A 24,531-nucleotide genomic window follows, 5' to 3' on the forward strand; every position below is an offset into this window, starting at 1 on the left:
CCCACAAACTGCTGCGTATTTCAATGCTGGTACCTTAATAAGTTTCGACGTGCGAACCATTCAACGAAACATCATCGATATTGGCTTTCGGAGCCGAAGGCCCACTCGTGTATCCTTTATGACTGCACAACACGAAGCTTCACGCCACCCCTGGGCTTGTCAACATAGACATTGGACTGTTGATGACTGGAAACATGTTGCCTGGTCGGACGAATCTCGTATCAAATTTTATCGAGTGGATGGACGTATAAGGGTATGGAGACAACCTCATGAACCCACGAACCCTGCACGTCAGCAGGGGACATTTCTAGCTGGTGCAGTTGAAGGGAAAGGGACGCCTGATACGTCTAGACACGGCTCTGACAGGTGACACGTACGTAAGAGTCCTGTCTGTTCATCAGCATCCGTTCATGTCCATGGTGCATTCCGACTAACTTGGGCAATTCCAGCAGGACGATGCGACACCCCACACTGCTATACCGTGGTTCCAGGAACACTCTTCTGAGTTTAAACTCTTCCGTTGGCCACCAAACTCCCCATACATGAACATTTCTGAGCATATCTGAGATGCCTTGCAACGTGCTGTTCAGAAGAGATCTCCACGGATTTATGGACAGCTCTGCAGGATTCATGCTGTCAGTTTCCTCCAGCCCTACTTCAGACATAGTCGTGTTACGGCACTTCGGAGCGTTCGAGGAGGGTCTACACTATATTAGCCACGTGTACAAGTTTCTTTGGATCTTCAGTGTACCTGTACAATATTAGTAATACTCTGTCATTTAGCAGTCTTACGATGTTGTAGCTGTGCATCAGAGACGCAGCCGACGACTATGCTGAACTGCTGCTCTTGCTAGTTTGTGAGCTACGAGTTGTTTCAAGAGCCACGGATAATTATGAGACAGGCAGTAGTTGTAACTGCAGCTTCCTCTGGCTGTGAACTCCGACCGTGCTCTCAATACTCGCGGGTTAACGAAGTAGATGCGCCTACACTCTCGCGACCGTAGCTGCACACCTCGTCGGTGGAAACACCCAACAAACACTTCCGCACTCTGTCACAACTCAATCTGCTGTGCCTCTTCTCTGGTCCCAGATCGAAAGAGACTGTCTACACGTAAAGATAAACAACGGTACAGCTACCATCATTACGTCGCTGCTATCTATACATTATTAAAGTTCTCTTGACTATTTCTCAACAAATTAGAATATTTAAACTATAATTACAATTAATTATATACATTTACAAATAAATACACTATTATTTCCATTACGTGTTAACTATAGTTTCTGTAATAAAGCTTACAGATTCAGAATTGGCAGTACAGTACAAATTATCAACGGGTATTAAGCTGCGAAAAATTGTGGATGGTGCAGTCGGTATTTGATCTGTATTTTCGGTGTTACACGCTCCCCACACTCCATAAGGTTTGTCCTGAAAGGAAACAGAATCTGGGAATGTCAGAAGAAATACAAACAAAAATGAAGATGCGTAAATGCATTCACTTTTGTCCACATAAATTTTGTTAATCACTCATAAGCTTATCATTAATTATCTTAATTATGTGTGGGCACGTAATTAGCATGACAATACTATGTCATTGTAACTCAAAACATCATAGTGTTCCACAACGTACTGTAAATAACAGAATTACATCTTTCAAAAAATCATTATGATTCAAGTGAAAATTTCATGTCAGTAGTGTATAAGAAAACGTAAGTACAAAATAATGAGTAGAGAGGTAAAAAATAAAATAATAAATCACTAGGTACAACGTTTACTTTACATAGTTTTTCATAAATACCGTAATCATTAACAGATTACATTTCTCATTATGAGAGTTCGTGTGTTTCAAGGCACCGTCGAGATAATACTTAAAATTTTTACAACAAAGTTTTACACTGGTTGTGCTGAAAAGAGAAATGTCGCATTCCACACCGCTATTTACGAAGGACTCCGCAAACTTGTAAGAACTCGCAGCGGCTCAGTCCAGTTGCGCGTGCTTCAGCGGCACGCCTTACCTCTCTATTCGTTTGTGCAATGGCATTCCAGAACGTCAACCTACCTTGCATTCTTCGAAATGTCACTAGCGAGTATTCTCGAGTCCTTATATTTCTGTCACAGTGGATAACTCAACACTGTCCATATTCACACGCAGACATTGGCCTGAAACGTATACACTGTCTGAGAGAATTGGTATTCACTTACGTAATACACGGTATAAAAGAATTTCTACAATATGTTGCTTACAAAATTGCAAATGACACAGATACCAGCATGACGTTTATACAGATTGTTCATGGCTTGCGTTTTCTTTCACTTCAGTTGCTTTCAGAATATCTACTCTGTAAGCTAAGTTGCTCGTTATACATTTTGCAAATTCCGAAAAAAATTTTCGACTGCTCTAATAATTAAGTTTTTACTAGAAATTCTTTCTGAGATTAAATTGTTCTTGATTAATACAATTTCACCTCAACAATGTTACGTACACCTAACTACTTGTCAGAATTAGGAAAAGCTAAACAGTAAGCGTTAGTGAGCGGTATAGTGACAATCTTAAATGATTCACTATAAATGAATTTAAATTATCGATCTCAGTCGATTTCTCGTTCGCTTTAAGGAGAACGAGATCGCCAATCGTAAATTTAGCCAACTGCCCTTTCGCGTCATGACGCCGTATTCACGCCTCGAATTTCTTTTTCATTACCTTTCGTAAACGTTCTTTCCTCGCCTCAGCGTCAATACTAACAAGCGGAGGAAAATCAGTTATTTCTTCCTGTAAACTCTTAGACTTATGGTCTAATGGCATTTTCTCCGGAGCAAATCCTGTAGATTCGTCCGTCAATTCATTCTGAATCTTTTCAAAATCGATTATGTATTTTCCCCATGCCCTGTGATTGTGGTGACATTACGTTCGGCAAAGTCGCCCCAGCTCAAGCATGTATCGTTCCGCTGGATTTCCGGCCGTACAATAGGCAGAGATGTGTATCACTTCAATACCTTTGCTATCCATACCTTCATTCCATAATTAGGAAGTAAACTGTTGTCCATTATGGGACAAAATGGCTTTTGGTTTGCCGATATGCATAAAGTAATCATTTGCAAGTATGTTATAAGCCGTTTAAGCTGTTGCCTTTCTTATCGGATACAATTTAACGAGTTCGAAAAGGCTTCCAGCACTACTAATATGTAAGCGAAATTACCTGTTGTCTTTGGCAGAGGGCCATATAGCGTAAGTAGGCTGTTTAGGTTTTTTATATTGGTAACGCCACGTAGCGCTCTGTATGAAGATCACTGGCTGTGCTGTGTGCAGTCTGTGGCTGGTTGGCATTGTTGTAATACTCGCCATTGTAGCGTTGGGCAGCTGGATGTGTACAAAATACAGAAACCGTGCTTGGATAGGATATTTTTGGTGGAAACAAATGTTGAGATAAGACGAAAGATCTACAGAATGAAGTTTTGAGTTGGACTGCAGTACCAAATGTCACACTGAAAACAAACCCTGTCCTGTATTTTGTGTAATTACGCTATGTGAATCTGTGTTTGTCCTGTCTTTATGTGTTTAGGTAACAAGATTTCCGTTGTAGAATTTTTCTGATAATATGTTACTTTCTTTGTAAAGATGTTTAGACATTATTTATTCTGTTCTGTTTTTATGCTCATGTGTGAAGTTGATGTTTCAGAAGTTATTCTGATCTTTTATGTATGTATTATGTCATAATTCCTGTAACACTGATGTATACGTTTTTTCCATTCTTTTGTAAAGCCTGTATTACTACAAATGTTGTCTGCACCATTATGTTCTTTAATGATGTATTTTGTACCTTTGTAACGGTATTTTTATGTTGTAAATGTATAATTGTATATACACCAGTTCTTCAAATTAAGTATCATTTCACTGCACACGTTTCTGTTGGTCATAGTATATGGACAATATGTGAGAAGCAGGAACTGATAGTGAAACTTCCTGGCAGATTAAAACTGTGTGCCCGACCGAGACTCGAACTCGGGACCTTTGCCTTCCGCGGGCAAGTGCTCTACCATCTGAGCTACCTAAGCACGACTCACGCCCGGTACTCACAGCTTTACTTCTGCCAGTATCCGTCTCCTACCTTCCAAACTTTACAGAAGCGCTCCTGCGAAACTTGCAGAACTAGCACTCCTGAAAGAAAGGATATTGCGGAGACATGGCTTAGCCACAGCCTGGGGGATGTTTCCAGAATGAGATTTTCACTCTGCAGCGGAGTGTGCACTGATATGAAACTTCCTGGCAGATTAAAACTGTGTGCCCGACCGAGACTCGAACTCGGGACCTTTGCCTTTCTGGGGCAAGTGCTCTACCATCTGAGCTACCGAAGCACTGGCAGAAGGTAGGAGACGGATACTGGCAGAAGTAAAGCTGTGAGTACCGGGCGTGAGTCGTGCTTCGGTCGCTCAGATGGTAGAGCACTTGCCCGCGAAAGGCAAAGGTCCCGAATTTGAGTCTCGGTCGGGCACACAGTTTTAATCTGCCAGGAAGTTTCATATCAGCGCACACTCCGCTGCAGAGTGAAAATCTCATTCTAGGAACTGATAGTGTTTGCACGTGTGTTCATAATTCAGCAAGGGACTGGATAACAGCATTGCTGGTTCTAAGAACATTTCAAACAAATTCCTTGTGAGTGCACAAATGGTGGCTCATGGACGTGCTATATTTTTTGCAAGACTCTTCGATGGTGATTGTGCACCTGCACAGTCGTAACGGATGGCTGCTAGCCATCTCTACAAGGTCTACAGTGGGTCTGCAACTTTGATGGCCCACGAATACCATTATTTCTACAATGACTGCAGTGGGTCTGCATCTCTGGTGGCCCACCAATAACATAATCTTTACCAGGACTACAGTGGGTCTGCTGTTTGATGACCTACCTACCAATATTCTTCAAAACTCCTCCATCTCTCTCTCCACGTCCACCTCTGCTGGCGGCTCACCTCCCACCTGGGCAACGCTACGCGCTGTTCACATCCAGCTGCCCAACACTACAATGGCGAGTATTACAACAATGCCAACCAGCCACAGACTGCACGCAGCACAGCCAGTGATCTTCATACAGAGCGCTACGTGGCGTTACCAATATAAAAAACCTAAACAGCCTACTTAGAATACGTCTGCACACATTAACTCTAGTACATCGGCAGGTCTTACAATTTGCACAGGACCACGATGTGTAAAGTACTTTCATCCTCTTGCGATTGTGATAGGTCTTTATCCTATCTTTATTATCTTTAACTGTCCACAGCTCGTGACCGTGCGGTAGCCTTCTCGCTTCCCACGCTCTGGTTCCTGGGTTCGATTCCCGGCGGGGTCAGGGATTTTCTCTGCCTCATGATGACTGGTTGTTGTGTGCCTTCCTTAGGTTAGTTAGGTTTAAGTAGTTCTAAGTCTTAGGGGACTGATGACCATAGATGTTAAGTCCCATAGTGCACAGAGACATTTGAACCATTTTTTCTCTGTAACATGTTGTTAATATACAGCACTTCAGCCATTTTCTCTGTGCATTTCTTTGGTCCGTAATGGCCATAGGCGAATTGATAATAGTCTAGTACTTCAGTTATGTAATTGGTGGGCCAACACACCCACGTGTCGCTATCCTCGTCTTTGCGTATACAAAGGAGATTGTTGTACGTCCTGCAATACTTTCACAACTTTTCTCCGTTTTTATTCTTTTCGTCATAATTGACCATTATTTTCACGGATTCCTTCTTGCTTTGACTCTGACCCATGTTTTTACTCATACTCTCTATTTTCTTTCGTCCTACGCCTTGAAAGTAGTACAATTTCAGTACAGCTTCGGATTCCTTCTCCCAAAACAAGTTCTCTTTCATATCAAGGTCATTGCAGAAAAATCCATCCGGTTCTGATACCGATGTCGGTTTATCTAATGGATTTTTAATTTTCTGTTCTGGAACATTCATAGTTTCTATCTGCCTGTTCTGAGGTTGTTGAAGACGTGTTGACTCCTACACTGTAACCCTTTTATCAGTTCCTCGGAATAATGAACCTATTCCCGAGCCGACGTACCATACCAGTCTCGATTGTCTGTATGACGTACACATTAGCCTAGTAGATGTAATCTACGTGGATTTCAATTAGTCATACACTGGTCATCATCGACAAACTCGTCTTTCCACCTCTTGAGAAATTTCGCCTCGGTTTTCTTTAGGACCAGCGTCATTTGGGTTGGGTACCTCAGTTACTACAACATTTGGACAAGCCTGTCTCTTCGTACTCAACTTCGCGTTTCTTCATAAACGTTAATTTCATGCGGAATGAGAAGCCTCAGATATTGTCCGCTCTCCCCATTAGCACACTTCCCATATAATCCTCTGTAATTCTTCAGTTCGCCATATATATCCTACTGAACTGACCTAACCACATCTCCTCGCTTTAGGCGTTGCCCCGGGCGGTACTTCTATCCGATTTCGGCTTTTTTAATTCCAGCACCGAATCACACTGTATTGGAGCCTGCAGTACTGTTGTTGCTTTAACAGCGGCCGCCTGTTCCTCAATGACCGGTACTCCATTTTCATCGTTATTACGAGCAGTGATCGCTTTGTCGACTTCCGTTTCAAATTCAATCGTTACCGCGGGTGTGTTACTCGCTCCGTCTTCTTGCACATTCTCCCACAGCCGATTTACCCATTCGCATCTATCATAGGGACGTTGCCAAGGCTTTCTCTTGGGCCGTCAAGTTTTCCCACGCCCGGTGGGCCCCAAACCGGCGGGGCTAATGGTCTGCATGATTACGTACGACAGACCTTCCTTAATCTGCCTCTCACAGTTGCCAATTTTGCTCCTGCCTACTATCATTTTGTCGAGAACCACGTACCATACTCACCTGACACTGACCCCTGCCATTTGTACTATTATTGTTTGCACTGCGACTTATAGTGGTATGAGTTATTATTAACATGGTGATGATTATCATTTTGCCGTGGTCAGCGGTGTCACGATTGTTGCTATTACAACGACTCGTAAAATGTTCTACATCTACATATATACTCCGCTATCCACCAAGCGGTCTGTGGCTGAGGGCACAATTCACGCTAAAGTCATATTTCCCAACCTCTGTTCCAATCGCGGACCGAGCGAGAGAGAAACGACTGTCTGAACGCCTCAGTACGATCTCTAATTTCCTTATCTTTTAATGGTGACCATTGGGCGATTTGAAAGTTGGTAGTAATAATACACTCCTGGAAATTGAAATAAGAACACCGTGAATTCATTGTCCCAGGAAGGGGAAACTTTATTGACACATTCCTGGGGTCAGATACATCACATGATCACACTGACAGAGCCACAGGCACATAGACACAGGCAACAGAGCATGCACACTGTCGGCACTAGTACAGTGTATATCCACCTTTCGCAGCAATGCAGGCTGCTATTCTCCCATGGAGACGATCGTAGAGATGCTGGATGTAGTCCTGTGGAACGGCTTGCCATGCCATTTCCACCTGGCGCCTCAGTTGGACCAGCGTTCGTGCTGGAAGTGCAGACCGAGTGAGACGACGCTTCATCCAGTCCCAAACATGCTCAATGGGGGACAGATCCGGAGATCTTGCTGGCCAGGGTAGTTGACTTACACCTTCTAGAGCACGTTGGGTGGCACGGGATACATGCGGACGTGCATTATCCTGTTGGAACAGCAAGTTCCCTTGCCGGTCTAGGAATGGTAGAACGATGGGTTCGATGACGGTTTGGATGTACCGTGCACTATTCAGTGTCCCCTCGACGATCACCAGAGGTGTACGGCCAGTGTAGGAGATCTCTCCCCACACCATGATGCCGGGTGTTGGCCCTGTGTGCCTCGGTCGTATGCAGTCCTGATTGTGGCGTTCACCTGCACGGCGCCAAACACGCTTACGACCATCATTGGCACCAAGGCAGAAGCGACTCTTATCGCTGAAGACGACACGTCTCCATTCGTCCCTCCATTCACGCCTGTCGCGACACCACTGGAGGCGGGCTGCATGATGTTGGGGCGTGAGCGGAAGACGGCCTAACGGTGTGCGGGACCGTAGCCCAGCTTCATGGAGACGGTTGCGGATGGTCCTCGCCGATACCCCAGCAGTAACAGTGTCCCTAATTTGCTGGGAAGTGGCGGCGCGGTCCCCTACGGCACTGCGTAGGATCCTATGGTCTTGGCGTGCATCCGTGCGTCGCTGCGGTCCGGTCCCAGGTCGACGGGCACGTGCACCTTCCGCCGACCACTGGCGACAACATCGATGTACTGTGGAGACCTCACGCCCCACGTGTTGAGCAATTCGGCGGTACGTCCACCCGGCCTCCCGCATGCCCACTATACGCCCTCGCGCAAAGTCCGTCAACTGCATATACGGTCCACGTCCACGCTGTCGCGCCATGTTACCAGTGTTAAAGACTGCGATGGAGCTCCGTATGCCACGGCAAACTGGCTGACACTGACTGCGGCGGTGCACAAATGCTGCGCAGCTAGCGCCATTCGACGGCCAACATCGCGGTTCCTGGTGTGTCCGCTGTGCCGTGCGTGTGATCATTGCTTGTACAGCCCTCTCGCAGTGTCCGGAGCAAGTATGGTGGGTCTGACACACCGGTGTCAATGTGTTCTTTTTTCCATTTCCAGGAGTGTATATGCTCTACACCCTCGGTGAAGATCGGATTTCGGAATTTAGTGAGCAGTCCCTTCTGTTTAGCGCGCAGTCTATCTTCAAGTGCGACCCACTTCAAGGTTTCTATGAGATTTGAAACGCTCTCGCGATGGCTAAATGTACGAATTTTGCCGCTCTTCTTTTGACCTTCTCAATCTCTTGAACCAGACCAAACTGGTAAGTGTCCCATACAGACGAATAATACTCCAAGACTGGGCGAACCAACGTATTGTAAGCTATTTTCTTTGTTGAAGGACCACATCGCTTCAGGATTCTACCAATAAACCGCAATCTAGAGTTCGCCTTACCCGTTACTTGTGTAATCAGATCATTCCTTTTGAGATCATTTCGAATAGTCACACCCAGATACTTGACGAATGTTAACGCTTCCACAGACTGGGCATTTATTTTGCACTCGTACATTTATGGGGATTTTCGCCTTGTTATATGCAGTAGGTTATACTTACTAATATTGAGAGATAACTGCCTGTCATTACACCACGAATTTATTTTTCTCAAATCCTCACTGATTTGTTCACAACTTTCGTGTGATACTACTTTCCTGTAGACTACAGCATAATCGGCAAACAGTCTAATGTCGCTGTCAATGCCATCAACCAGATCGTTTATGTTAATCGTAAAAAGCAGCCGAGCTATTACGCTGCCCTGGACCACACCTGAAGTTACGCTTCTTTCTGTTTAACTGACCCCGTTCAGGACGACATACTGCTCCCTGTCTTCTAGAAAACTTTCATATGTTGTCGGACAGACGGTAAGCGCGCACGGAGCGCTGAGCAAGCGATAGTGTGAAACTAAGTCGAACGCCTTTCGAAAGTCGAGAAATAAGGCATCAACCCGGGAGCCGGTATCTAGAGCCTGTTGTATATCATGCACTATGAGGGCCAGCTGTGTCTCGCATGACTGCTGTTCCCTAAAACCGTCCTGGTTTCTGCTTATGAGCTTCTCAGAGTCTAGAAAGGTCATTATGCCTGAACACAAAATATGTTCCATGATTCTACAACAAATCGATATCAGTGAAATTGGCCGGTAATTATGTGCATCCGATTTTCTACCCGCTTTATATACATGCTATGACCTGGGCCTTCTTCCAGTCCCGTGGTACGTTCCGCTGTTCCAATGATATCTGACAGATGATGGATAAGAATGGTTCTATATTTGTAGCACAGTCAGCATATAATCTTCCGGGGATACCGTCTGGGCCAGACGCCTTTCTAGCGTCCAAGGATAGTGACTGTTGTACAATCCCAGATACACTAAATACTATGTCAGCCATCCTTTCGTTTGTTGGATAATTGAAAGGAGGAATGGTGCTGCAGTCCTTTACCGTAAACGACTTTTTGAAAGCTAGGTTTAGAATTTAGGCTTCTGTTTATCATCATCAGTAACGTTACCTGTACTATCAGCAAGAGAAGGTATCGAATTATTTGTAGCGTTCATAGATTTTATGTACGGTTATACCGCCGTTTGTCGTCATGTTCGACCTTCTCTAAGAGTGCAATAATTATTCTGTAACTACTGCCTATGTACCTACTGGGATAATCTGCACACCTCCCAGACAATCTCCGGTTCAATCCGTCGATCAGGAAATATTCTAATTTCTTTTATCGAACCGCGCGAGTTCGCGTGGTAGTGTTTTGACACTACGAAATCGCAAAAATGGTTCAAAGGGCTCTGAGCACTGTAGGACTTAACATCTATGGTCATCAGTCCCTTAGAACTTAGAACTACTTAAACCTAACTAATCTAAGGACAACACACAAAACCCAGCTATCACGAGGCAGAGAAAATCCCTGACCCCCGCCGGGAATTGAACCCGGGAACCCGGGCGCGGAAACCGAGAACGCTACCGCATGACCACGAGATGCGGGCTACAAAACCGCACTATACCCTCTCCTGATTCTGCTCTGACCAATATTCCTTCAAGAAAGCATTCTTCAATTCTTGAAAACTCATGTTCACAACATCGATCAATCGAAGTATTTCTTCTGTTACAAATGGCTTCTTCGCAGTTACCTTCTTTGTACCTATGTTTTCCTTCCCAATATCTGTTATCGCCTTTTTTAGGGATGTCCATTCCTCTTCTACTGTACTGCCTACAGAGTTATTCCTTATTGCTGTATCTATAGCTGTATCTACGGTCTTAGACAACTTAAAGCGTATATCGTCATTCTTTAGTACTTCCATATACCACTTCTTTGCGTATTGATTCTTCCTGACTAATGTCCTAAACGTCAGCCTACTCTTCATCACTAATGTGTTGTGATCTGAGTCTATATCTGCTCCTGGGTACGCCTTACAATCCAACATCTGATTTCGGAATCTCTGTCTGACCATGATGTAATCTAACTGAAATCTTCGCATATCACCTGGCCTTGTCCAAGTATACCTCCTCCTCTTGTGATTCTTGAACAGGGTATTCACTGTTACTTTCTGAAAATTGTTACAGAACTCAGTCAGTCTTTCTCCTCCTCATTCCTTGTCCCAAGCACATATTCTCCTGTAACCTTTTCTTGTACTCCTTCCCCTTCCCCTACAACTGCATTCCAGTCCCCCATGACAATTAGATTTTCATCTCCCTTTACATACTGTATTACACTTTGAATATGCTCATACACTTTCTCTATCTGTTCATCTTCAGCTTGCGACGTTGGCATGTATACTTGAACTACCGTTGTCGATGTTGGCTTGCTGTCGATTGTGATAAGAATAACCCTATCACTGTTCACAGGAACACACTCTCTGCCCTACCTTCCTATTCATAACGAATCCTACTCCCGCTATGCCATTTTCTGCCGCTGTTGATATTATTCTATACTCATCTGACCACAAATCTTTGTCTTCTTTCCACTTCATTTCACTGACTCCTACTATATTTAGATTGAGGTTTTTCATTTCCCTTTTCAGATTTTCTAGTTTCCCTAGCACATTCAAGTTTCTGACATTCCACGTCCCAAGTCGTAGAATGTTATTATTTCGTTGATTATGCAATCTTTTTCTCATGGTAACCTCCCCCTTGGGAGTCCCCTCCCGGAGATCCGAATGGTGGACTATTCCAGAATCTTTTGCCAATGAGAGATTATCATGACACTTCTTCAATTACAGGCCCATGTTCTAATGATACCTCTGAGGGGGCCTCCAGTCAGAAAGAGCGCGCCATCGGAGACGCTGGTAATCATGGGTGATTCTTTCGCAATAATCCAATCATCTTCATCTCAATCTACATCTAATAAACGTAAATGGAATCAGGCTACAGATTCAGTGATTCTCATAGCTGCATCTCTGTTCCTGTGGTACCTCTTACCGAAGAATGTCAGTCTTTTGCTACAGTTAATCCTTTTATTAGTTAGATAAATATTGATGTTACTGCACCTCCTCTGAAGTCCTGCTCTCAGTTACATAATAGTACTTTGCTTCTGGAAGTAAGTTATGATCTTCAAGCTGAACAACTGCTTACAGCTTTGCTCCTTCATAGAAATCATGTCGAGGTCCACGATGCACTGAATTCTTTGTGTGATGTTATTTACCTTTCGCTGCTTGATAGTCTGAGTGAAGGGAAAATCCAAGGTTATCTCTCTCATAAGAGCGTCACGGTGGGCCATTGGGTAATGAAAAAGGTTGATGCAAACTTAGTGTCATCCTGGTCTCTTTCTCTCACATTTGAGTGAGTAGTGCTTCCATAAAAAATTATGGTCCGACCGTACGTTCCGAACCCAATGCATTGCTACCAGTGTCAACGCTATAAATACACTCACGTGTTCTGTCAAAACAGGGCCAAACGTGTTATTTGCAATAGAGATGGTCATGGGGGCGATTACCTGCCTCTTTGTTCCCAATATATCAATTGTAATGGCGACCATGCCGCGTCCTCCAGTGAGTGTCCCGTATATCTCGATGAGCGGGCTGTTCAGGAGATGTGGGTGGAGAAAACAGTACCTTACTCTGTCGCTCTCAAGTTATTCGCTAGCCGGAAGCCCTGAATTTTACCATCCAGCACTTATAGTACTTTTTTGCTAGGCCGCGCTCCACGAAGAACACGACCACATAGACTTGCAACCTCCAGTTTAGTATTGCAGTTGTCAGATTGCCCAGTATCACGGTAGCATCCCCATTTCCTTCTCCTGCAGCTGGGCAACAAGCCAACAAATCTTCGCCCCCGGGGGCGAAATCACTTGCTACAGAATAAGTTGGTTTGAAAGGACAGAATGAACATTCCCTTGAAGACTTTTTATGTTCGTCCAGCCAACAAACGGCTGTGTCTTTGTCTACCAACAGTAAAGGTCTAAGAAGTCGAACAAAGGCTAGCGGTTTTTTCCTTCCCTGACTCGGGGATCCTCTTTAACGACGTCGCCGTGTCTTACCTCACTTAGCCGACTTCCATTTCGCCTATGCGCACATGCTACCGTTTTTCTGCCCTAGAGTCCGCAGGCCGACCCTGGGAGAATGCCTACGCCTCTCCACATTTCATGGAGCAGGATCCTCCAGCCTCTGCGCCCCGAAGCAGTGAGTCTTGGAATTCTGGCGTTCGGCGGCCGCTGAAGTGACTGCCCTTCGTTTGTTCTCGCCTCCCCTTTCCCCACTATGATTCTTCTCCATTGGAATGTTCGTCGCATAAGATCCAACAAGAAGGAATTACGGCTGCTCTCCATAGACAAAGTATCTCATTGAAAACTCAGCTGCAATCTGTTGCAACCTTCATTTTCCTTCCTCGTTTCACCTTTTCTCTTTATAACGTCTACGTCCCTTCGTCATTTGCTGTCACCAGGGTAGATTTACTCCAGCTTGCTAGTCAGCTTCCTCAATCATATTTACCGCTTATTTTCTTTCATGCTCACCATCTCCTTTGAGGCTCTTCGAGAACCTGCCTAAGACTGACCTCAATCAACTCAATCTCATCTTTCTTTGGAGTGCCCATGTTCCTTTCAGACTGCACACACATTTATTCTCATCTTGTTCTGCAATGCCTAGCTAGCCCATCGTCTCGAGTGGTCCATTCTCTGACAAGTACTCGAGCGACCATTTCCCGTGTGCTGTCCCTTTGCTGACTTCTACCCCATCTGTGTGTAAATCCAGTTGGCAGCTTTCTGAGGCCGACTGGAGGGTTTACTCCTTCCTAGCGATCTTCGACGAATTCCCAAGCTGAGACGACCAGGTAGAGGACCTTACGAACGTTATCCTTCCCGGCTCAGAATGTTCCGTACTTCGCACTTCTTTTTACCCCGCCGTGTCCCAGTCCCTTGGTGGACTGAGGCGTGCTGTGACACGATACGAGCTCGGAGACGTGCTCTTTGCTACTGCTTCTTTCTTCTTTTAGTACTCAACCCCGAGGTTGGTTTGCAGCAGAGCACCATTCCTCTGTTATGTCTACCTTCCTCTTCATTTCCACGTATGTGTTACATCCAACGTCATTCATGATCTGTTCCATGTATGATATCCTTGGGCGCCCCCGCCGATTCCTTGCCTCAGTTGCTCCTTCTCCTGTTGTTCCAATGATGTTGTTATGTCGTCGGATGTGCCCTACAAGTTTGTCTCTTCTTGTTTGGATGTGCCTCCACAGACATCTGGTTTCCTGTACTCTTCTAAGCAGCTCTTCATGTTACTTGGTCTCTCCAGCTGATCTATATCACTACATATCCAGGGCCTCTAGTCGTCTTCTCTCTTCTCTTCCAATTGTCCAAGTTTCACATCCGTATAGGCCACACTTATTTTCAGACTGATGTTGTTGCTGGTGAGTAACTTCCTTCTCCGATTAAATTCAATTTTGGCCTATTGTATTCTGCTCGTAATTTCTTTCAGGCTTCTGCCATCCCTTGTGATTTTGCTTCCCAGGTAAGTAAATTCCTGTATCACTTCCAGCTCCTCTCTTCAAATTCTCATTCTCAAATGTTCATATTCTGCTCCTGTACTGCATACCATCACTTTAGTCTTTTTCTTGTTTATTCTCATTCCATACCGATTGCAAAGAATTTTTTCCATTGTTCTGAGGACTTCCTCTAGATCTTCTTTTGTCTCTGTGACTAAAGCAATATCATCTGCATAACGTAGCATATCTATCTTCTGACCATCAATTTTGATCCCCACCTCGGTAGTTTCTCGAACTTGGTCCATAGCTTCCTGGATGCAAACATTGAATATACGAGGAGAGAGAGCACATCATTGTCTTACCCCTTTTCTAATATTTGCTTCTTGTTTCTGGTTACAGTTCCTAATCACTGCCACCTCATTCTTATATAAACAGAGTATCACACGGATGTCTTTGTACTTTATCCCACTTTTCCTCAGCACTCTGAAAATCTCTTACCAGATAACGTTATCAGATGCCTTTTCCATGTCTACAAAGGCAATATAAGTTGGTTTATTTTTCTGTAATTGCTTTTCGATAACGAGTCACAGGGCCAGAATCGCTTGTTCCCAATCCCCTTCTGAAACCAAACTGATCTCCACTCAGCATATCCTCCACTTTCTCTTCAATTCTCTTCAGAACTATTTTTATGAGAATTTTTGACGCATGTGATATTATGCTTAGAGTTCGGTACTGTTCACATTTTGTAGCTGCTGCCTTCTTTGGTATAGGAACAATGATACATTTCTGGAAGTCTGTCGGTATCTCTCCTGTGTTGTAGATGGATCTAATAAGTTTAAGCAGCATCATTTTCGTGCTGTCACCAGCATTCTTTATTAGTTCTGCAGGGATGTCATCAATACCCGTTGCCTTGTTGTCCCGTAGATCTTTTAGAGTTCTGTCAAATTCTTCTAGCAGAATGTCATCTCCGTTGTCATCTTCGTCTACTTGCTCTTCTCTTCCTATTACTTCCTCCAAAAGAAGTGTTCCGGCATACAACTCCTCTATGTATTCTTTCCATCTCTACACCATGTCTTCACCAAACAGCATTTTCCCCTGTTTATTTTCTATTGTGACTGAGAGTGCTGTTTTACGTTTGTTAAAAAATTGATTTTCTGTTCTTTAGGCTAAATTAGCTCTTCAGTTTTGCGTATTTTCTTCCACTTCACTGCACATTTCTTCAAGAACATTTTCTTTTCGTTCCTAGCTTCTCTATTAACTAAATTCCTTAGTCTTCTGTATTCAGCTTTTCCTTGTTCATCAGTTGCATTTTTGTATAATCTCCTGTTTTCCGTAAGCTCAATAATATCTGCTGTAATCCATTTCTTCTTGTCTTTGGGTGCAGTTCTTCCAACTATCTTTTCTGCTGCTTTGTATATACCAGATTTAATTTGATCCCAATCTTCATTTATTCCACCATGTTGAAAATTTTTAGCTAGGTTGTCTGTTTCAGGAGCATAGCGCTTTGCCAGATCCTCAGTTTTCAGTTTTTCTAGTTCCCATTTAAGTTTTACTGGCTTCTTCTTCAGACGTTTGAATGACAGTTAACTTTTCATCAGGACCAGATTATGATCACTGCCTGTGTCTGCAGATGGATGGCTCCTGCAATCTTTTATCTGGTTCCTAAAACGTGTTTTCACTAGAATGTAATCAATCCGTTGTCTCATGTCTCCAGGGGCCTTCCATGTGTATCTTCTTCGTTTTTAATGCTGGAAAAGTGTGTTTGCAACAGTTAATTGGTGCCTCGAGCACAATTCGATTGGTCTATCTCTTTTTCATTTCTTATTCTAAGTCCATATTTCCAAACAATTCCTTCCTCCAGTTCTTCACCCACAATCGCGTTCCAGTTCCTCGTGGCAATCAGATTTTCATCTCCCTTAACAATTCTCATCCCATTACTTATTTCTTCGTATATTTCGTCAATGACTGCATCTTCTTCTTTGGATGTTGGTATGTGTATTTGTAGCACTGTGTCCTTTGGTTTAGTTTCAAGTTTGACTAGTATTATTCGAGAGCTATATTGCACATATCCCTTGACACGTGAGCCATAGTTTTTCCTCAAAATTATTCCAACTCCTCCCATTCCTGGTCTATCTTGGTCAGTTACGGTGTGAATGACTGTATTCTCCCGACCAGACCTGCTCCAGCGATAACGAATTCTGTTTGCTATAAACAGTTGTGTGTGCAGTGTCATCGTATTCTTCCAGATGGCAAAAAAGCTAGCTGGACTTCCTTCACTGATTCTTTAAAAAGTTTCACTCCCTCTTCCATCGTGTGGGGCAACCTCTATCCACTCTTTGAGACCAAGGTTCATTTCCCAATCTTAGGACTGACACTTTATCAGATAACATCATTGTGGCCCCTTATGCTATCTATAACACATTGGGCCGCTATTTTGCCGAGATTTCGAAGTCCACCCACAGTCACACCGCCTTTCTCTTTCGGAATCGAATGGAGGAGGCTCTGTTGACATTCTTCTCGTGAATATTGCAGTGCTGCCTTTACTATGAGGGAGCTTGACCATGCTTTCACTTCATATCGATCTTACGCTCCAGGACTAGATGATGTTCACATTCAGATGTTGCAGTATCTCTCTCTTACAAGCAAGTTCTTCTTCGTACCCACAATCGCATTTCGGCAGATGGCACGTTTACCAGACGCTGGCGTGAGCCGACAGTCATACCCACATAGAAACCAGGTAAGGGCAACACTTTCCTTCTAGCTACTGCCCCATCACACAATTCACTGCGCAATGTGCGCCGTCCTGCAGTTGACCACCCTGTCACCTTTTTCAACCCATGTCATGAACGGTTTTCTGTCGAAATACCAGACTGTGGCCTTGTTTTTTGATTTGGAGAAGGCCTACGACACCAGCTGGTGGATTGGTATCCTCCGTACTATATACACATGTGACTTCCGAGGCCATCTGCCCTATTTCCTTTATGGATTTTTAAAAGACCGAGTTTTCAGGGTATGTGTGGGTTCAGCCTTGTTGGACACATTTATCCAGCAGTACATGGTGCCTCATGGCTCAATTCTGAGTGTCGTCCTCTATGCTATAACCATTGACCCTATTACTGCCAGCCTTCCACCAGGTGCCTCCGGCTCCCTTTTCGTTTAAGACTTTGCGATCTGTTGCAGGTCTCCACGGACTTATCTCCTTGAGCAGCTTCTTCTGTGACCTCTCGATAATCTTTACTCGTCGAGCGTCGACAATGGCTTTCGCTTTTCCACTGTCAAAACTGTTTGTATGAATTTATGGTGGTGCTATTCATTGACAAAATTGTTTGTATGTATTTCTGCGGTGTAATGGGTTTCTTCCACCGTCTCAGCATGTTGGGCCTGTTCGCTGAAACTACGAAAACCAGGAGCTCATGTTTATAGGAAGCTTTCTTCGTTCTCCCACTTTTCTTACATGGCCGCACGCTGTCTCCTGTCCCTCAATGTCTTACATGTCCTAAGCGGTACTCACTGGGGAGCAAATCGGACCACCCTCCTCTGTTTATACTGATCCCTCGTAAGTTCGAACTAGACAGTGGGTGTTTCGTTTTTGCATCCGCAGTCTGTCCATCTTGTTGTTATTGTTATTGTTGTCGTCTTCAGTCCTGAGACTGGTTTGATGCAACTCTCCATCCTACTCTATCCTGTGCAACCTAATTCCTTCTGAATCTGCTTAGTGTATTCATCTCTTGGTCGCCTGTACTATTTTTACCCTCCACGCTGCCCTCCAGTACTAAATTGGTGATCCGTTGATGCCTCAGAACATGACCTACCAACCGATCCCTTCTTCTAGTCAAATTGTGCCACAAACTCTTCTTCTCCCCAATTCTATTCAATACCTCCTGATTATTTATGTGATCTACCCATCTAATATTTTGTAACACTACATTTCGAAAGCTTCTATTCTCTTCTTGTCTAAACTATTTCTCGTCCATGTTTCACTTCCATATATGGCTACATTCCATTCAAATACTTCCAGAAACGATCTCCTGACACTTAAATCTATTCTGGATGTTAACAAATTTATCTTCTTCAGAAACGCTTTCCTTGCCATTGTCAGTCTACATTTTATATCCTCTCTACTTCGACCATCATCATTTATTTTGCTCCCCAAATAGCAAAACTCCTTTACTACTTTAAGTGTATTATTTCGTAATCCAATTCCCTCAGCATCAGCTGCCTTAATACGACTACATTCCATTGTCCTCGTTTTGATTTTGTTGATGTTCATCTTATATCCTCCTTTCAAGACACTGACCATTCACTTCACCTGCTCTTCCAAATCCTTTGCTGTCTCTGACAGAATTACAATGTCATCGGCGAACCTCAAAGTTTTTATTTCTTCTCCATGGATTTTAATACCTACTCCGAATTTTTCTTTTGTTTCCTTTACTTCTTTCTCAATATACAGATTGAATAACATCGGGGTAGGCTACAACCCTCTCTCACTCCCTTCCCGACCACTGGTTCCCTTTCATGCCCCCCGATTCTTATAACTGCAATCTGGTTTCTGTACAAATTGTAAATAGCCTTTCGCTCCCTGTTTTTTACATCTGCCACCTTCAAAATTTGAAAGGGAGTATTCCAGTCAACATTGTCAAAAGCTTTCTCTAAGTCTACAAATGCTAGAAACGTGGGTTTGCCTTTTCTTAATCTAGCTTCTAAGATAAGTCGTAGGGTCAGTATTGCCTCACGTGTTCCAATATTTCTACGAAATACAGACTGATCTTCCCCGAGCTGGGCTTCTATCAGTTTTTCCAATCGTTTATAAAGAATTCGATTTAGTATTTTGCAGCCGTGACTTATTAAACTGATAGTTCGGTAATTTTCACATCTGTCAACAGCTGCTTTCTTTGGGATTGGAATTAATATATTATTCTTGAAGTCTGAGGGTATTTCGGCTGTCTCCTACATCTTGCTAACCAGATGGTAGAGTTTTGTCAGGAGTGGCTCTCCCAAGGCTGGTAGTAGTTCCAATGGTATGTTGTCTACTCCGGGGGCCTTGTTTCGACTCAGGTCTTTCAGTGGTCTGTCAAACTCTTCACGCAGTATCATATCTCACATTTCATCTTTATCTACATCCTCTTCCATTTCCATAATATTGTCCTCAAGTACATCGCCCTTGTATAGACCCTCTATATACTCCTTCCACCTTTCTGGTTTCCCTTCTTTGCTTAGAACTGGGTTTCCATCGGAGCTCTTGATATTCGTACAGGTGGTACTCTTTTCTCCAAAGGTCTCTTTAATTTTCCTGTAGGAAGTATTTATCTTCTTTTTTGCATGCTTCATTTACTGCATTTTTATATTTTCTCCTTTCATCAATTAAATTCAGTACTTATTCTGTTACCTAAGAATTTCTACTAGCCCTCGTCTTTTTAATTACTTGATCCTCTGCTGTCGTCTCTACTTCATTCCTCAAAGCTACCCATTCGTCTTCTGCTGTATTTCTTTCCCCCATTCGTGTCAATTGTTCCCTTATGCTCTCATTGAAACTCTGTACAACCTCCCGTTTAGTCAGTTTATCCGGGTCCCATCTCCTTAAATTCACACCTTTTTGCAGCTTCTTCAGTTTTAATCTACAGTTCATAACCAATAGAGTGTGGTCAGAGTCCACATCTGCCCTTGGAAATGTCTTACAATTTAAAATCTGGTTCCTAAATCTCTGCCTGACCATTATATAATTTATCTGATACCTTTTAGTATCTCCAGGGGTCTTCCATGTATACAACGTTCTTTCATGGTTCTTAAACCAAGTGTTAGCTATGATTAACTTGTGCTCTGTGCAAAATTCTACCGGGCGGCTTCCTCTTTCATTTCTTAGCCCCAGTCCATATTCACCTACTATGTTTCCTCCTCTCCCTTTTCCTACACTTGAATTCCAGTCACCCATGACTATTAAATTTTCGTCTCCCTTCACTACCTGAATAATTTCTTTTATTTCATCATACATTTATTCAATTTCTTCGTCATCTGCAGAGCTAGTTGGCATATAAACTTGTACTACTGTAGTAGGCGTGGGCTTCGTGTCTATCTTGGCCACAATAATGCGTTCACTATGCTGTTTGTAGTAGCTTACCCGCATTCCTATTTTTTTTATTCATAATTAAACCTACTCCTGCATTACTCCTATTTGATTTTGTATTTATAACCCTGTATTCACCTGACCAGAAGTCTTGTTCCGCCTGCCACCGAAGGTCACTAATTTCCACTATATCTTATTTTAACCTATCCATTTCCGCTTTTAAATTTTTTAACCTACCTGCCCGATTAAGGGATCTGACATTCCACGCTCCGATCCGTAGAACGCCAGTTTTCTTTCTCCTGATAACGACGTCCTCTTGAGTAATCCTCGCCCGGAGACCCAAATGGGGGATTATTTTACCTCTGGTATATTTTACCCATCTTACGCCGTCTCAACACGATCCACCTTCGTGAAATACGTTTGACCACTGGCGCCTATTACACTAGTCTGGCTGAGATTGTCTTTGCAGAAACTACCAAACTACTACCTGTCATACCAGTGTGATGTCCTCATCAGGTTATAAGCATGCCGCTTGTCTTTCATACCTGGCCACTCATCCTGTTCTCCCCTTTGTCGATGACTCCCTTGACCGCCCTTCTTCTCTGTTACCTTCCGGAGTTCACTTTCGGCTACTGCTCCAGCAGCTTAACTTCAAACTACCTGCCATGTTCCCAATGGATGTGAGCCCTTCACTGCCTCGGCTTCGTGTGGAGGCCCGTGTTGATCTTCACACTACTCCAGATTCTACCTATAGCTATAAGTTTCTTGATCATTGTACACAACTTAGCGACGGCATCTTTGTGTACACTGATAGCTCTAAGACCGATCTTGGTGTCGGGTGTGCCTTCGTCATTCACCGACCAGTTTCGATATCGGCTTCCATTTTCACAATAGAGCTCTTTGCATCTATGTTAGGCCGTCCAGTACATGCGACGATACAGCTTTTAATTGTGACATATGCTCCGAGTCTCACTGTGCCCTTCAGATCCTCTGTGTGCTATACACATTCCGTCCCATAATAGAGGGGATCCAAGAACGCTTCCACTTGTTCGGTGTTGATGGAGCCACCGTGATGTTGATGTGGGGTCCTCGCCACACCATTTGGACTGGAAATGAGGCTGCTGACGCTATTGCCACGGCTGCGGTCCTCCCATCTTCACCTGCTAGCTCTTCCATACCTTCGAAGAAACGAGTTCCGGGGAATTAAACGTCTCTCAATGGCTTGGCTGATCACCTCTCGGCTCTCTTGTCTCGAGGAGGTCATTTTAGCCGGGTTGCGTATTCGGCTCTGTCCTTTTAGCTATCGCCATTTGTTAATTGGCGATACCCAATTTGTTCTCATTGTCGTCAACAGTTGGCGATGCTCCATTTCCTTACCCAATGCCCTTTTTTTTAATATTTCAGTGTATGAGTTATCGACCGTTTAAGCGAACGACACAATACGTCGAAGGACATTTAATCTTTGGTTAGAGACCTCTGCTGTCTCTATGAGCGTATTTTGTCGATCTCTTCTTCAAGGGGGACTCGTTATTTTTAGCTCACTTTCCTTCCGTCGATTGAGCTTACAGTATACTCGCTTCTGACTTCTTTTACTTACTGATTTTACAAGGTTATGACATGAGCGCTTATGACCTCAGTTGTTTTTGCGGCTAATAAATAAATAAATAAAATAAATTAAAACGCTGCTAGAGTGGGGCGTTATTTGTTTGTGACAGACTGCTCAAGATTCGCAACATTAAAGGGGATGACAAAGAGGAACCGCACGCTCTCTGACCAACCTAACAGTACGAATGGCAAAGCAAGCGAGGCTATGAATGTGGTGTCCCTATAACAGGTCTAGTTAACAGGATTATCACACAACACTGCAGGTTGTAACCCACGAAAGCTTCAAGTTCAACTCAACGACACAATCATACGTATGTGTTTCGTAAACAGGAGGAGGTATAGATACAAAAAATGCAGGATGTATTTTCATAAGTGTGATGGTTTCTTTCTACTCTGTGTGGAACAGTGTTCCCGCAAACATGTCACAAACTTGATGACCTCATGTTTTCTCCACAGTTGTAACTTGTTCTGTGGTTGTAGCTGATCCCCAAAATTAACTTCGTCTGTCTAGACTTCCCGTTTTGCGTCCAGGCATCCACATTTCAGTACCTGCTGTCCGGGGGAAAATAGACACAAGTGATTTGTTATGCTACACATGTGTGGAGGTATTACCCAATCTAAAAACATAGGACTTGTGGTAGATGTATTAGTCTCCAAATGACATATATGGTCATGTAATGTTGTTCAGTACACAGTCCTTCGTCAACAATAGAAATATCTGCACTTATACCCAATACACCTTGTATAAGGACAAAAAGTGTGTATAACAACTTACAGCTCTCCCAGAGATTTTCTACCATCACATACGGGCAATGTATGGTATCTGTCATTGCGAACGCTTACACTGGGAGCCTTCCTGAATAGAACAGATCTCGTTTCAACATATATCATAGGAATGTTAAGCGGCATAAAGTATATAGTTAGGCACCACGTCACCAGCACATATCAATAATTTGGATCAGTTGGTCTGTGGTACCCGTTGTTAGTATAATGTAATCTTTGTACAGCTGTTGACAGTCCACCTTCTGGGAGTAATCTTTTGTAGACATTGTGAGTGTTTATGTTTTGTCAGCTGTGTTATTTGAATCGTTGAAGAGTAAGAAACTTGATGCTTGTCCGAGTCTACTATGCCAATGGATGCAAGAATTCACGAGGCTAAGACTAATCACTTGAAAATGGCACATTCCCCAAATCAGCTCATCATTTGCGATAAGTACTGTTATCTTGCTCGAACTGTCCATGGGTGTACTGCCGGTCCATAGTGTCCAACGAGCACAACATCTCGGAGATCAGACATGTCGCCATCGTGAGGTGCGCTGCCGAACTGAGCTCCTGAGGGCGGGCGGCCATCTTAAATCCCCTCCCCTCACGAGGCGATCTCTCCGCGGTCCGCGCCCGCGAGTCAGCGCTCGCTGAGACGCTGCGTCGGCGTCTGTGGTGGCGTCGGTGTAATTGCCTCGTCCGCCCTAGTTGCCTGTTCGTTTGCTTTGCTCAGCGTGTTTTTAATTATACTCAATGCTGGTTCCCATGCCCTACTGAGATTGTAGCAATATTCTCAGTTGATGAGTCCGTCCCTGGTACGAATTTCGATAGCCTCTCCAACGACGCTGTCCCAGTACTTAGACGTCTGTGCCAAAACCCTGGTATTTCGTGATTTTCGGACAAACAGTACTTTGCAACCGCCGACTTGTTGGGGTACCCAAGTCGAGTGTGCCTTTGATGTTCTCGGCAACGATCTTTCATGGTGCGCACTCTCTGTCCAATATGTCTTCCAACACTGACACAGAATCTGCTATATGCCGGCCTTCTGCAAGCCGAGATCGTCTTTGACACTTCCCAATAATGTTCGTGTTTTATTTGGGTGCGTGGCGGGGGGGGCAAAAGACAGTTCCTGCTCGGTGTTTCCTCAATATTCGTCCTATTTTTCCCGATAGTGCCCCTGTACACGGTAACAGGCAGTGGCTATCTCTTTTCCCGTGACTTCTTCCGTCTCCACAAGCTGTACTGTAGAGGTGGGGCGGAGAGCGCGTCTGATCTGCCATTCCGAGTACCTGTTTTGCCGAAATACAGTTTTGAGGTGTTCCAGCTCTTGGGGCAGACTCTCTGCGTCAGAGATGGCACGCGTCCATTAAAGAGAAAATACGTGGAGGTCAGAACGTGTTTGAAAAGGTCGGTCGTCTTCTCGTCAAATTTCTGTGCAATAAGTTCAACTGACTCTCGAAGACGCACCCTGGAGAATAACAAACAACGTTAAAACTCACCAGTATATCTGAGTCTTTCAGCTTGAAGTTGTCGAGACGCTTTACGAAATCTACAGAATTACGAACGTGATGAGGGCATTTACCCACATTAGGGCTTAGTAATTCTGCCAAGTATTTG

This window comes from Schistocerca gregaria, chromosome 1, assembly GCF_023897955.1.
Source record: "Schistocerca gregaria isolate iqSchGreg1 chromosome 1, iqSchGreg1.2, whole genome shotgun sequence".
Lineage (NCBI taxonomy): Eukaryota > Metazoa > Arthropoda > Insecta > Orthoptera > Acrididae > Schistocerca > Schistocerca gregaria.